This window comes from Cervus canadensis, chromosome 13, assembly GCF_019320065.1.
Source record: "Cervus canadensis isolate Bull #8, Minnesota chromosome 13, ASM1932006v1, whole genome shotgun sequence".
Taxonomy (NCBI): domain Eukaryota; kingdom Metazoa; phylum Chordata; class Mammalia; order Artiodactyla; family Cervidae; genus Cervus; species Cervus canadensis.
Genome location: NC_057398.1, coordinates 29,599,252 through 29,614,444, shown reverse-complemented (window position 1 = coordinate 29,614,444; position 15,193 = coordinate 29,599,252). Strand labels below are relative to the sequence as shown.

General features: G+C 57.4%; 1 long non-coding RNA gene across 2 annotated transcripts in view; it reads right to left on the bottom strand.

Annotated features, from left to right (window-relative positions):
- Positions 1 to 1,200: 1,200 nt before the first annotated feature.
- Positions 1,201 to 15,193, bottom strand: part of LOC122452436 — a 32,023-nt gene continuing 18,030 nt past the window's right edge. The window contains exon 3 of one of the 2 annotated variants that reach the window (XR_006272694.1): positions 1,201 to 7,176. This is a non-coding gene — a long non-coding RNA (uncharacterized LOC122452436). The remainder of the gene's footprint in view (positions 7,177 to 15,193) is intronic. The other variant, XR_006272695.1, reaches the window with a different exon arrangement.

Here is a 15,193-nt window from a genome sequence, read left to right as displayed (position 1 = left end):
AGGTGTCAATGTGACAGAAAATATGCATTGATTGGAGAGACCCTGCAGCTGGCATGAGGCTGGGAGCTGGAGCCTGGGATCCCCAGCAGGACTCCCACAGAGACCTCATCCGTCTGACCCCACAACCCACCCTCGGGCAGAGGGACTTTGAGCACGTCACTTTATCCCCTCAGCCTCAGGCTCCTGCTCATAAGTGCTCTGGAAGGGCTCACAGGGCACTGGTGCTGGGGGTTGAACTGTGTCCCCAGTGATGACATGGTGATGTCCCAACCCCAGTACCTGTGGACGGAATCTTATAGGAGATGGGGTCTTTGCAGATGTAACCAGGTCAACAAGAGGGCATGGGGCAGGCCCTGCTCTGATATGACAGGAGTCCTTGCTGGAAAAGGAGGCAGTCACAGGGAAAAGAGGCCACATAACAGTGGACGTAGAGGCTGAGGTGATGCGGCCACGAGCCAGGGGACGCTGGAGCCCCCAGAAGCTGGATGAGGCAGGAAGGATCCTCGGCCACAAACTAGGGGACACTGGAGCCCCCAGACGCTGGATGAGGCAGGAAGGATGCCTCCTCACCTGGCGCCTTCACAGTGAGTTAGCCCTTCAGACACCTTGAAGTCGGGATTCCACACTTCTGGATCAGGAAAGAACAAGCTTCTGTTGTTTTTAGCTCCAGCCGTGGTGCTCTGCCGTCCGGCCGTCCTGGGACACACATGTGACCTGGTGCTCAAGGAGCACAGTGGTACTAAGTCAACATGCGTACCCAGGTGTTCACGGAACAGGAATGACAGGGCAGAAAGAGGCAGGAGGGGAGTGTATTTGTGTTTTCTGCAAGCCAAAACACAGGAGGAGGAATCCCTGGGCTTTGGGGAGCAGGTGCTGCAGCCAAGCATTTCATCTGGTGGGGTGCAGGGCCTAAACCCAGAGACCCTCAGTTGGTGGGGCTGAGGGCCTAACCCAGGGGGACCCATGGTTGGTGCAAATGCAGGGACAGACCCCAGGGACCCGCAGCTGCTGGTGCTCACAGCCTGACCCCAGGGACCCACCCCAGGGGCCGCCACCCAGACCGGGCCCTGCTCCCCCAGAAGCCAGCCTGCAGACCCAACCACATGCAGCCCTCACCCCAAACTGCCGGGTCAATACACATCTCCTCTGTTTCACCATCTCCTGCTCCACACCTTCTTTTATTTATTCATTTTGGGGCTTAAATAAGTGTTTCCTTTTGTTCCTGGCAAATGCGTCTTCTACATTTTTGCATGTTTTAAATATTCACGCATGTAAAAGAACTAAAACACACATAGTTTATGTATTATTTAGGGCACTTTTTCTCTGATAAAACAGAAACCCCACATTTGAAGGAGACTTTTACATTTTATTTCCATTAACGCCTCTCGTTAAACTTTAAAGCCTGCTTTGTCCCCATGCTCGAGGGCTGATATTTCCGTCTGTCAGGGAACATGATTGTGCTTGTCGACACGACAGGGAGGAGAAAGAGCAAACAGGACGGGAAATGCCAGCCTGTCGCCGCGATGGGGCCAGGGAGACGCAGGCGGCCCCGGGTCAGGACCCACCTGGGGAAAGAGGCCCAACCAGGCCCAGGGGCTGGGAGATGCTGCCTATCTCCACAGTGGCTCGGCCCAGAGGGCCCTGTCAGCCACGATGGGGCCAGGAGACGCAGGCGGCCCCGGGTCAGGACCCGCCTGGGGAACGAGGCCCCAGACCAGGGCTGGAGGCTGGGAGATGCTGCCCGTCTTCATGGTGGCTGGGCCCAGAGAACCCTGGCTGGCTGCCCACTAGTCCAGGTAGCCATGGCCTCAGCCCCACACCCCGGGGCCTGAGCATAGGTTCAGATCAGATGCTTAAGTATCACAGATGGGGCCATGTGTGCACACCCAGAGTAGGGCTGTGGTTCTCACATGCAAAGGCAGAGTGCAGCCTCTCACACTGGTGAACACATCAAGGTTGGCTCACCAGGCGTGCCCCCTACCCCTGGGCCTGTGAGGGCCAGAGAGGCCCCAGGCCCTGTGTCCTGGGTAAGCCCTCTAAGAGTGTCTATGCATGTGTGTACACCTTTGAGTATATGTTCAAGTGTGAGCGTGTGTGTGTGTGTGATTATGTACACATTTGTGTGTGCATGTGAGTGTGCACACTCATCTACACATATGTGTACATGTGGGTGTATGCATGTAGTGTCAGTGTTCACGTATGTCCATGCACAAGTGTGTATGCACGCACATCTGAGTGTGTATACTTTCTGCATGTGTGCGCATGTATGTGCACATTCTGTGTCCGTGTGCATGTGTGTACATGGGGACCTTGTCCCTCTCACCCCATACCATCCACTCTCTAAGTGCCTTGGGGAAGACACTAGAACAGACCCAGTGAGATGCACAGGGAAGGGGCTGACTTCCCACCCAGGTTTTGAGGCAGGTATCTGGGGACAGAGAAGTGGGACAAGTTTATGTCATTCGGCCGCCTGGGTCCCACCTGGTCCAGGCTGTTCCCCGGCCTTGCCCAGCCTGGGGTCTCCTAAAAAGGACTTCCCGTGTAAGGGCTGAGCTAGAAAGCACCCAGGGCCCCCAGCAGCAAGCAGCACTGCCCAGCCCTGTGAGGACTTGTCTGGCCTCAGGATGGGCTGCCCATACCCACACCCACCCACACACCAGGGGAAGGAGCAGGCCACAGGGTCCTCCCTCGTGGGGATGAGTCTCTGGGCCTGTGTCTCCGTCCTTCTTGGGAGATTTTCTGGAGAAGTAGTTTCTGCCTCCCTCTAGGGATCTCCGGAGGCTCTTGCAAGCCAAGCCAGCTGTCAGCACAGCTGCAGGCAGGGTCCCAGCCTTGTCGGGAATCACGGCTGACAGCCCAGGCTCTCCACTGGACTCGTCACCTTGTTTTCAGAATAAATCTTCAGGCAGGATCCTCACTGTCCAGCTGCTCTTGGGGCCTCCAGAGCCACTGGCCCCCGGGGAAGGGGCCTTTGATGCTGGAATCAATCGGCTCAGGAAGCTTCCCAGCAGAGCCCAGTGGATGCGTGTAGCGTGACAGCAATGCTGGCCAAGGAGGCAGATGGCCCAGGTGTCCTGGAGCAGACAGCAAGATGCCCTCAGAGAAAGCTCCTCGGGCAGCAGAGGGGGCAGCAAAGGCAAGGCAGGGCTGGGGCTGGTCAGGCTTCCTGGGGAGACACTGCTGGGGGCAGGTGGAACGTGGTACTCCCAGCACAGGCAGAAAGGCCTAGAACCATGTGGGGTGCCCACCGGCCATCAGAGGAAGCAGACAGCGTGGGCACCTCTGCCCGTCTGCCCTTCGGGCCTGTGCTCTGCCTCCTTGCTCCATGCCCTGGTATGGACAGCAGCCATGTCACCTGCATCCTCTGACTTCCGGAAGGTTCCATCCAGTAAGCGCCCATGGAGGTGATGTCAGAGGAACACATAGGGGAAACACACGGGCTGTCAGCTTCCCCTGGCTGGGCTTGCCCAACCCCCAGGCCCCCACTCCTCTCATGGTTGTCCAGACCCCTCTTCTTCTTGCTCAGGCACCTCTCTTCACCCTTGCCCTCCAGGTCAGAAGCAGCCAGGTCCTATGCAGCCCGTATTAAACCCCACCAAGTCTGGCCCCTGCCAGGACACTGCAGCCCCCAGTCGGAGCCCCTGAGGGCCTTTGCCTTTCCCAGGTGGGCAGTGGTCCTGAGAGACTGGGGGCCAGGTCACAGAGATATCCCCAAGAGCTGGCTCTGGAGCCAGAGTGCCAGAGGCTGGGGGCCTTCCCCTCTTCCTGTCGCTTGACCCACCCCAGCAGGCCCTGGCCAAGTTCTTCCATCCTGGGAGCCCCCTGATGGGGCCTGGCTGCCATCAGACTGGCCCCATGGGCAAAGCCAATTCTGTTCCCATGGTGGCCATGCAGGTGTGATCAGGGGCGCTCTCCTCTCTCCAGATCTCAGAGGAGGAAGTGGCCAGAGAGGCTATCATGGGGTCACTTGTCCCCCACCTTCAGCTCTTCAAAGGTAGGCATGTCCTCAAAACAGAGCATGGCTCATGGTCACAGATACAAGCTGAGTGACTCCAGCAAGGCCTATAACCCATCTGGGGTGAGAGGTAACGGCCTGGAGGGGCAGTGGGAGGACCATGGTGAGGTCTACTAGGTGCAGGCACTGCCATAACCCAGCAAGTAGACGCCACAGGCACAGTGCAAGTGCCCCCTGATGTTCGGGTTTGACTGAGCAATGTGCCTGCCAGGTGGACCCACAGCCTTCTGGGCACAGAGCACAGAGCCGGGCCCTGAAGCTCTGGGCTTGCAAAGGAAGGGGGCCCAGCTAGGTGGAAAGGACACAGCACAGGCCAGGTTCTCTAGTAAGATCCAACCACATCCACCTGGAAAAGGATTCACCCAAGGGCAGGGAGCAGCATTGCTCCACAAGGAAAAGTAGTGCCACGTTCGATTAGTGATGTCTGCCCAGACGGGGGAAGAAACCGTGATGGCCTTCCCTACCCTAATGGTGCAGCCCTGCACAGGACAGAGCCTGGGAGGTCACTTTATCTGTGCCATGAACACATCCTGGACAGTGAGCTGGTTGAAGACATCAAGGCCAGGAGGACTCAGGGAATGTTTGCTGAGTGAGTGAATGAAACCACCCGGGAATGGCATCCCAGGAGGCAAGCAGCCCCTGCCAGCACTCCATCTCCCCTTTGCCAGTCAACCAGGTCAGCAGAGGTCCCTGGAGGAATGGGACAAAGCTGCAAGGCGAGCAGAGGTGCCAGTGCGGGCAGCAGGCAGGACCAGCGCTGCTCAGAGGATGGAGGATGAAGATGGAGCCGGGACCCGACGGAGGTGTGTCCCGCCTCCCATTTGCAGCCGCCTGCAGGTGCTGTCTCCCTGCTTCAGCTCACGGGGAAACACTACAAGCCTGACATCTAATTATTGCTTCTCATGCTCAATTTTTTTTTTTTTAAGATAAAGATTTTATGGTAATGGCAAGGATCCGAGAGGGAAGTTCACTGGGCCCCAAGTGGTGCCAGGGCCCTACAAGGGCTCTTCATGACTCAGGCCTGGATCTGGCCTCCAGGAGATCCCCTCCCTTCCCACATTTGGAGCTGCAGAGTAAGCGTGTCATTAAGACATGGACATGGGGATGGTCAAAGCATGGGGTCCTGGCTGCTGGAATGAAATTCACAACCCACAGACTGTCTGGGGCTTGGTCTCAAGGCAAAGCGGGCAGGAGTGCAGCCTCTGAGATGGGTCCTCCGAGGAAGGGCTGCCAGCAGGCTGCGTGTACTCTTTAAAGAACAGCCAGTGGGTATAAAGGGCCCTACCAGTGACACGGTCACACTTAGGGAAGACCTCTATCCTCGGAATGAAAAATATCCCCTGGGAGGAGCTACCCTGAAGCCCCTGATGGCTCATCACCAGACAGGAGGCTCCAGGGCCCCTGGCCTCAGCCTAGCACACCCTCCCACACCACTGGACACCTCTAGCGGAGCAGTGGGACGAGAGTTACTCTCTGCAAGCCCCCAGAGAAGATGAAAAGAGAAGCGACTTCCCATGGCTGGGGAGGGGCAGCCAGAGAGTTATACGAAGCCGAGGCCAAGTTGGGACCCCACATGTGTGCACCCGTGGGCCTGCACTCTGATAGCTCCTGCCCTCGCTCTCCCATGACCTCCAGGACGTTCAGCAGCGTCTCCCAGCGAGGGAAGAGACACGTGGACCCAGCTCGAAGGCATGCCTCCCAGCTCCGCCACAGCCTCTAAATGCCACCGCTCCGCATTCTGTCCCCCAGGCTGCGGGCGCCTGACAGGTGGGTGAGAAACGTCGCAGTGGCGAGATTTATTGATCAGCGAGGCGGCAGCTGGGATGGCGCTGGCTGGTCCTCCCGCACTGACTTATCTCCGGCAGAAATAAAAATCAGCTGAGCGCTGGGTTTAGATGGGCTACAATCTGTTAGCAGAAAATTGGACTGTCACCAGCGTGCCATGTTCATTTTGGCTGATTAAAGAGATATTAATCTACTGTCACTGTTACAGCTCTGTCAGCGGAGCTAACAGGCCACGGAGGCAGGGCCGCCTTGGGGATGACAGCAGACGGGCTGCACCGCACATGGGTCTGCTCCCAGGCCACCGCAGCTGGGAGGGGCTGCCGCCCTCCTTGGGGACACAACAGGTCCTTGAGGAGGTCACTGGCCACAGGGGCACGGAATAACTGCTGTGGATCAAAGGCTCAAGCTCCCCATTTCCCGGACGGTGTTTGTTCTTCTGAGAAGTGGATGTAACCCCACACTTGGTCACCCATGGGGCCCAGGCTTGTCTGCCCAGAGAAGGATGAGAACCTCACCCAGGGTGATGCCATGTCTCCCACCAGACTCAGGTCCCCACTGGCCACAGGCCAAGCGAAAATCAGGGTGGTTTAGTGGGAGCGGCTTTGTGGGCTCTGGAGGCTCAGATCCTCAGAGAAGACCCTCACCCGCAGCTCCCCTGCAGGCCCCTATGCAATGCGTGAGCTCAGATTGAATGCCGTGTAGATGCTGCCCTGGGACCACCCCCACTGCCACACCTGAGTCTTGGCCACCGGAGTCCCGCCTGGTCCGGAGTCCCATCAGGAGAAAATGCACTGGGGCGTGATTGGCACCTACTGAATACCCTTTCAACCCAGCTCCCCTGGGAGTGCCTCTGGGGCCGGTGGTCAGGTCCTATTAAATTAAGACCCACCCTTAATTATTTTATCTTAATTATCTCTTTAAAGTGGAAAAGGAAACAGTAACCCACCAATATTCTTGCCTAAGAAATCCCACGGACAGAGTGACTGGCGGGCTACAGTCCATGGGATCACATAGAATCGGGCACCACCACCGTCTCTTCAAAGACCCAGATACAACCACATCCTGAGGCACCAGGGCTTGGTGTCTCAACCTATAAATATGGGGAGATACAAACACCCACTACACCTCCTTTTCTTTGAACTTCATCCCTCCTCTGAGCAGTGGTGTTTTATATATAGCGATGAAACCCAGCCTCCCCAGGGTCACCCCCTGGGCATTACACAAGCACCAGCACAGCCCCAGGTGAGTGGAGGGGACCCTCGCCGACTCCTGCTGAGTCTGCGACTGCGTTAATAGGAGTTTGGGGGAGGTTCACCTCCAATTCTTCTCCACTGCTCCATCAACATCCAGGCAGAGCGAGCGCTGCGGTGCGTGGGCTGCATGAAATATTCAAGAGCATTCTATTATTGAATTAACTATTTATCGATTTATAATTTAAAAGATGTATGCCCCGCCGCTAACAAAGATTCCACTCCGACTCTGGACTTGGAGAGCCGCCTGCACCGCTGCCCCCGGGGACTCCCTCCCGCAGCCCCAGCCCCAAGAGCAGGGGAGGGGCCCGGAGGGGGCACAGGGCAGCCTCTCCCCAGCGACGTCTCCTCTGTCCCGAGACCGGAGCCACGCAGGCCACACGGCTACCGCTCCGAAAACTCGCTGAGACAGAGAGTTCAGGCCTCACTGATCCCCAACAAGGTTGTCTCTTTTAAAATAAACTTTTTTAAGAGCAGTTTTAGGTTCACAGCAAAATTGAGGGGGAGGTACAGAGATTTCCCATGTAGCCCCCTACTGCATGCACAGCCCCCACAACACACACAGCCTCCCACCACATGCACAGCGCCCCACCACACAGCCCCCTACCATATGCACAACCCCCACAACACACACAGTCCCCCACCACATGCACAGCTCCCCCCACATGCACAGCTGCCCGGAGTCCATAGTCTACACGTGGGGGTTCACTCTGGGTGTGGTACATTCTGTGGATTTGGACAAATGTATGAAGACCTGTGCCCACCATTATGGTGTCACAGAGAGAGCTTTCACTGCTCCCCAGTCCTCTGCTCTCTGCCTGTTCATTCCTCCCCACCCACCCCTGGGGGACCCCTGATCTCTTTACTGTGCCGTAGACAGGTTTTCCAGAGGGTCTCAGGGCTGGAGTCAAGCAACCTGTTGCCTCTCTTACCTGGTAACATGCATCTAGGTTTGGAGATGGGCATCTGCATGTCCCCAGTCTACAGGCTCGGTTAGGAGACCCTCTCAGCTAAGGTGACACATGGAGCCCCAGTGGAGCCAGGAGGGACACGGTGCTCCAGATCCTTCTGCTGCCCAGTGGCCTGAGGCAAACTGGCATGCAGGCCCTGGGGCCTGGCCAGACTCAGCTCCATCACAGGCAGTCTGGATCCAGTCTGCAGTGCTCAGCCAAGGCCTGACCCCAAGTCCTTCCTGGCCATACCTCAAAGCCAGATGGGAGGCACCAGGGGTCGGAGGAGACACTGAAGCTCCCGGGTCGCCCCACCCTCCCTGGACCAGGACTCCACACAGGAGTCGGGATCGTAGGGGTTGAACGGCACGCAGTAATAATCATTGTTTTAAGACTCACACATTAGACCCCTGACTGAGTGACAAGGGCTCAGGATGAAGCCCGGGAAGATAATTACCAGCATATCAGACTCCAGACTGTAATAACATCTATTAAAGACGACACGCTAGGAAAATCCCGGATTACGGTGCCAGGGGCTGTACCCCAGAGAGCCCCTTTGCGAAGACGGGAGCTCCCACATGGCGTCCCCCAACACCTTCCCTGTCGGTGCCCCGAGACTGGAGCTCCACGCGCACATGGATTCACCCCAGAGAGGGGTGCCAGCTCCGGTGGGTGCACCGCCCAGCCGAGCACCTGGCGTGACCCCTGGGCAGCCTCCTCCCTGCCTCACCTGTGAGGGCCCCTCCAGTCTTGGAGGGTCGGCCATGGCCAGGGCGCCATCTCCAAACCCACCTGGAGGAGTCAGAGTCCTGGCAGGAAAGAGACAGCCGGGGCCACACAGGAGGTGGGGGATGTTGTACAGACCTTCCACAGGGCGCGGGAGCGCTGAGGGCCCAGCCACAGGGAAAGGGACAAGGAACACATCAGGAGTGGTGTTACCCTCCGCCCCAGGAGGAAATGGGTCTCTCTCCTGCCCTCTGACCTCATCAGCCAAAATCCCCAGGAAACCAGAGGCAGCACCGCAGAGACAGGTCCCTTCAGGTCAGCCTTGCAGGCCGAGTCAGACAGTGGAGAGGACAGCAGCCTGCAGGGGCTGAAGGGTATTGCCCACGGTGGGTGCTCACCAGCCCTGATGGCCCTCACCCGCCCACCATTGTGGGACTTGCTGGTGCTCAGCAGCCAGGGCCAATATCAAGCACTGCAGGCCTGGCTTGTGCTGGCTTTTTTTTTTCAGGTGGACACTGCCAGCCCGTGGGTGAGGCTGCCCTGTTTCCTGGTCACTGTGGACTGCTAGGTCGGCCTGGATTCTTCCACTTGGGTCCAGCCCGCCCCACCTAGGGTAACAGCTGAATCATCAGAGGACTGACCCTGCCGAGACCCTCTGGGCCTCTGTGTGGAGGCGCCACACCAGCAGCCATCAGAGGGGAAGACGGGCAGAAGGTCAGGCACCCAGGCTGCTCCCTGAGCTGATGACTGGATGAATGAATGAATGAAATGCAAAGAACCCTGGGAGTCCTGCAGATGGAGCCCTGCCTGAGATCCCCCTTCTGGGGCTCAAGGATCGATCAGGGCAAGTGGCTTGGAAACAGACTGGACTGGGGAGACTGAGCCAGCATCTCTATGTCCCCAGCCAGCTGCTCGGAGATGCTGTATCCCAGTTGGGTCCCAGAGATGGAGACCACTGAGGGGTCTCTCACCGGCCTAAAGCCTACCTTCTGGAAAGAGAAGACCACCAACCAGGTTTGTGCCACAAAATGAACCTCCTCATTCTTGAGTAAGCAGAAATGAATGTGTCCAGGATGTGTGCTCAAAATTTAACTGATCTCCTCTTTCTGACACCCTGGAAATTGGGCTCGGGGACTTTCAGGGAGTCAGTGAGGCCAAGTGATCACAGCCATTTGGGGCAGTGCAGGGCTCAAATGCAGGGGTCACATGAGAGATGAGGTTCACACCTGTTTGTGGGGGTTGGTTTCTCCAAATCTTCACTCCCATTATTAATGGGCTGATAAGGTCAACACACCTGGGAATCCAAGTCTGCCCCCGCCTGCCCCTGGAGCAGCTGTAGGGCAGGAGTCAGGGAGGGCGAGGCCATGGTTCCCTTGGACCTACCGTGTTGGTGAATCTGCACTCCCTCATTCATTCATTCAACAAACATGCCCCAGGGCACCTACCAGGCCCCAGGCTCCGAGGCAGGTCCTGAGGATGCAGACAGGACCCTGGATCTCACAGAGTCATCCCTCTACAAAGAGCCCAAGAATCAACAAGAAGAGAGAAACGAACCAGAGAACGCTCTGCGAACAGGGTAAGGTCAACCCGCAGACGTGATGGGCAAGTATCCCATGGGGCCTCGAGTGTGAATCAGGGCCAAGCACGCAGGTGGATGTCAGGGCCGAGGGGGCCCTTCAGGGAGGTGGATGTGGGGTGTCCTGCCCTTGGTCTGGGGTCAGGGCACGTGTGCCTCATGCAAGCTTCACCTAGATAATGAACAGAGGAGACAGGGAAGACATGATATGCTGGGCACAGGAGACCAGGGCTGTGGTCTGAGTCAGGGAAACTGGCCCAGGACCCACCACCTGTCATGTGACTCCCAGCCCCACAAAGCCCAGAGCAAGAGCGGGGAATGGGGGTGGGGCAAGGCAGTGTGAGCTCCCTGTCGGGGGGGGGGGGGGCCAGCTCTGCTAGGACCTGAGCAGCAGACCCCCAGCCTCTCAGCTCTGCACCCAAAGACACCTGGGCCCCAGGATGGGCCTGTGCTGAGGACAGTCCCCACATCACCCCTCTCCCCCCTCTTAGGTACACAGGGCGGTTCCAGTGTTCCTGATCAGACACACTGCCGGGAGTGACCCAAGGATCCCAATGGCCCATGTTAAGGGCCCAGGACAGCTTGACCACGTCTCCGTACCAAGGAAAATGGGCCCACACACTGAATGAAGCTGTCAATGAAGCTGTCACCTAGGTTCTTTCTGAAGTCCAGGCCTTGGGGACAAGGTGAAGTCACACTTGAATGTAATGGCAGGAGTGGTCACTGCAGAGAGTGAACGGGGCAGACGTCCACTCCCTGGGGGACTCTTGAGGCTGGTGAGGAGCTCCAGTTACGGCCGGTCCTAAAATCATCTCATTTCTTTTAACCCCAGGGGTGATGCCCTCAGCAAATAACACGGATTGATGTACAGACCAAAGACACAGTGCAATGGACTTGTGGGTCTGCTGCGCCTCTTCTGAGAAGACCCTAGAATCCCTTAGAAAGGATGTGCGCCCAGGAAGTGGAGCCAGGCTCTTTGGATAGACATGGACAGAGATGAAGGCCTCAGGCTCCGTGTCTTGGAAAGAGAACCAAGCCCTACCCACCCCCCACTCTCTGTCAGAGAAACTCAGCTCCATCGTGGGGAGACCCTGGCACAACCTCATCCAAGCAGACACTTGGTGAGGGGCTCCTGGTCTCCCCAAGATATAGCTGCATCCCCCCTCTCCTGTCTAGGCCACAGCTGAGCTGGGTCTCATCCTGACTCCTGACTTAAACACCCAAAGAAGAGGAAGGCTTTGCTACAAACTCTCCGAAATTGTTTGAAAGCTGATTTTTCATGTGCTGCTCCAATAATGAGATGCAATGTCAAAACAGAGGTGCCGGAGGTGGGATGGACAGTGATTCCACAGAGACACCCGTGGTTGCCCAATGTGACCCGAGGCTCAGAAAGAGGAAGCTGGTGATGTGGAGCCTGAAGGGAGGCTATGGGGTGGCCCTTCTGGAGCAAACAGGTGTGAAGATGTTCACCTCATCGGGTATACCAAAGAGCATTCACAAGGAACAGGCTCTCAGGGTCCAGGCAGACTCTCAGTGGCAGGGGGAGGTGGGGGGCCTCTCTCCCTGGCCACCCCGGGGCTAGCTCAGGTCTCTCACAGAGTGGCCATAGTGTCCAGGAGGGTCATTGTTATGGGCTGAATTGGGTCCCACTCCCAAAATAAACATTCAAGTCCTAACAAGTCCTTTGCTGGTGAGCAAAGCAGAGAGAATGACTGGTGACAATGGGCTGTGTTTTGGGACAGGGTGTGGAATCCGAGGCTGCAGCCCCATCACGTCCTTGTGCTTTCTCATACAGGCCTATGCGTGTATGCATGCGTGCACTGATTCCTTTCTCCCTCCTTCTTCCTTTCCTGTCATTATCTGATCAGCATACAGTCAGCAGTGGTTAACTTGATAATCTATTCTGTGACTCCTAAACAGTGACATACAAATATTTATGCAAAAACATACAGAACACAATCTCACAAATGAACTACAAGAGAAACTGCTTCACCAGACACGAACACCACCAATGTCGCCAGGAAGTGGATGTCAAGATGCAGGGTTTGTCTCTCTTTAAGGAGAAAGGGTGACAGGTAATTGTTTTTCTGACAGATAATTGCATCTTATGGCTTCCCAGGTGGCTCAATGGTAAAGGATCCACCTGCCAGTGCAGGAGACATAAGAAATGCAAGTTCAATCCCTGGGTTGGGACGATCCCCTGGAGGAGGAATTGGCAACCCACTCCAGTATTCTTGCCTGGAGAATCCCATGGACAGAGGAGCCTGGTGGGCTACTGTCCATAGGGTCACAAAGAGTCAGACATGATTTAGCAACTATACAACAATAAGACAGAATCACTCAGCTGCCATGGTCAGACAAGGGTTCGACATACAAACGTGTATGAGGCTTGTGTACAAGGGGAGTAGCTAAAGGGGGGATGGTGCTGGCCGTCTGGGCTGTCGTCTCCAGGCTCCCAGCCCACCCTTCCACAGGCTAAACTATGGTTGAGGACCCCCACCCCAGGCACATCTCCCTGGCCACTGGCTTCCTGCGAGGCTCTGCCAATCAGGAACCTGGATGGAGGTGGGGAAGCAGGTGTTGGCAGAGGGGATGCTTCTATGCCTCTTCTGTTACTTTTGTCCAAAGCAGTGGCCCCTGGTCCTGTTGGCGGAGGCTGATTCCAGCCACCACCTTCATCTGGCAGCAGGGCCACCAGCAGGCACCAGGCAGATTCCCTGCTCAGAGACGTCTCCCAACCCTGGGCCCCTCTCCCAGCTCCTGGGTCCCAATGATTCGCTCCTGTCTCCCTGCAGATCCTGCTCCTGGGTCACGCCGTGACCTCCCGGGGCCTCTCCAGCACCTCTGGTCTGTGCTTCTGACCAGACCCTGGCTGAACAGGATGGTAGTTCTTCATGGGGTTATCACTGAGCCGAGACTCACTGCACCTGGAGAACAAGGGAATGGGGGTGTCCAGAGAGGGTGGTCTCTGTGCTGACCAGGACGTGACCAGGCGGTACCAGTTGGGGACATAGTGCTGGTGCTAGGAGTGGGGACCCAGTGGGGCTCCCAGGGCAGAAACTGCCCCCCAGCTCCATGGATGCCCGGGACAGGCCGGGGGCCAGAGCTGCCCCGGCACCACCAGAAGCCCCTTCTGGGCTGCAGACCACTAGGACCCTGGGAACTAGAGGCCTGGGGGTCCTCATGCTGAGGGTGGGAAATTCAGAGGGAGTCCAGGCCACAGCCAGCCACTCAGAGCTGCCACCCCCCTGACCCCAGCACATGGATTCACTCTCCAGAGGGTCTTATAGGATGTGAGAGGGTGGGGGCCCTTCTAAGGTCCTTGACCGTCTCTGTACCTTGTCCTCATGAGACGCCTGGACAGTGGGGCAGCTGGGGGCGGTTCTGTGCAGTTGTCATGTCCGTGCCCATCTGTGTACATGCATCTCACAAGTACTCTGTCAGGTATGTACATGTGCATGTGTGGGTGGGTGGCTGCGGGTCTGCATGCCGCCGCTCTCAGAAAGGAGAGAAGAGGTCCTGCTCCCTCTATCCTCTTCCCCAGCCCCACATAGACCTGGCTGCCCACCCAGGTCCACCAGGCTGCTCCCCAGACAGCAGGCGTGGGGGTGTGAATGGAGCAGAGACATCTCCCTGTAGGTCTCAGTGCAAACCTCCATGTGTCCGGGAGGCCTGGTGTGTGACGGGTATGGGCCAGGTGCTGGCTCCCTCCTCTCTCATCTGCACCCAGGCCTAGGGAGAGGTGCTGAAGTTCAGTGGGGGAAGTCTCCTGAGCTCAGAATCCCCTCAAGACTTTCCCCGGAGAGTCCCTGATGATGGGGCCACACACACAAGCCAGGCAAGATGACACCCCAGGGACGGACACTCTGGACAGCAGGAAGGAGAGATGCCTGATGGGGAGGGGGGAGCCAACACCCCCATCCCATGCCAGAAGGGCTGTGTGGCCGTAGGAGACACCGGGCTCTCACTGAGTCTCAGCCTCCTTACCTGATCTCAGGGGCGACTGGGTCGTGCCAAGCCCTTCCAAAGCCACGCTCCAGGGCTGGCACGTGAGGGGCACCCTGCAGGCCTCGCCTCGAGCAGATCCTGGCTGTGAACACAGCCCCACCTCCAGCGGAGACCCGACTCCCCAAGCTCTGGGCCTGCAGAGGGCAGGGGTTGCCCGCCCGCCTGGCCAGGGCCTCCCCAGCCTCCCCACCCCCATGGCAGTGGTGCCTTCTCTCCACTTTCCTGGGCTGTAGCTCTCGGCCTAATTATCTCTAACCTTCTATTCGAAGACCGCTGTCCTTGCCTGATAAAAACCAGTAACTTTGAAAGCAAACTGGGTCTTAATTTTCCTTGACAGCCCTGCTTGAAGCATGCGGGCCGAGCTGGGGTTTAATTAAATGCACATTCGTATTCCAAACAAATTAAGTACAATTAAGGACCCTGAGTTATGGGTATCTATCACTCCGTGATGTTTTTGTAAAAATTACCCCATCGAGATCAAAGTCAGAGGATCCTTGCCTTAATTGCTTCATTAGGGTGCCGTGCACCAGGCTTCGAAAGGACCGGCCCTGGTGTCTCTTTGGGAATTACCCAAACGACGGCTCTCAGAGTAATTGCTTCCACATTTCTCTCCCAGAGACGTCCCGGCCTCCACGGATCAACGGCAAGGGCTCCAAGAACCCAGCTCTGCTCTCGTCCCCGCGGCAGCGGCCAAGGCGTTTTCGTGGCGCCTGTACGGAGGCCTCGCCAGGCCGGCTGGTGGGTGGGCTGCCCCCTACCCTGCCCACACTTGGCCTCTCAGCCGGACAGCCAGTGGCCCAGGGAGCAGGGCCCAGGCCAGGCCACGGGTCCCCTAAATGGGCCGGCACACACCAACCAGACCCTGATGGCATGGTGGTCCCCA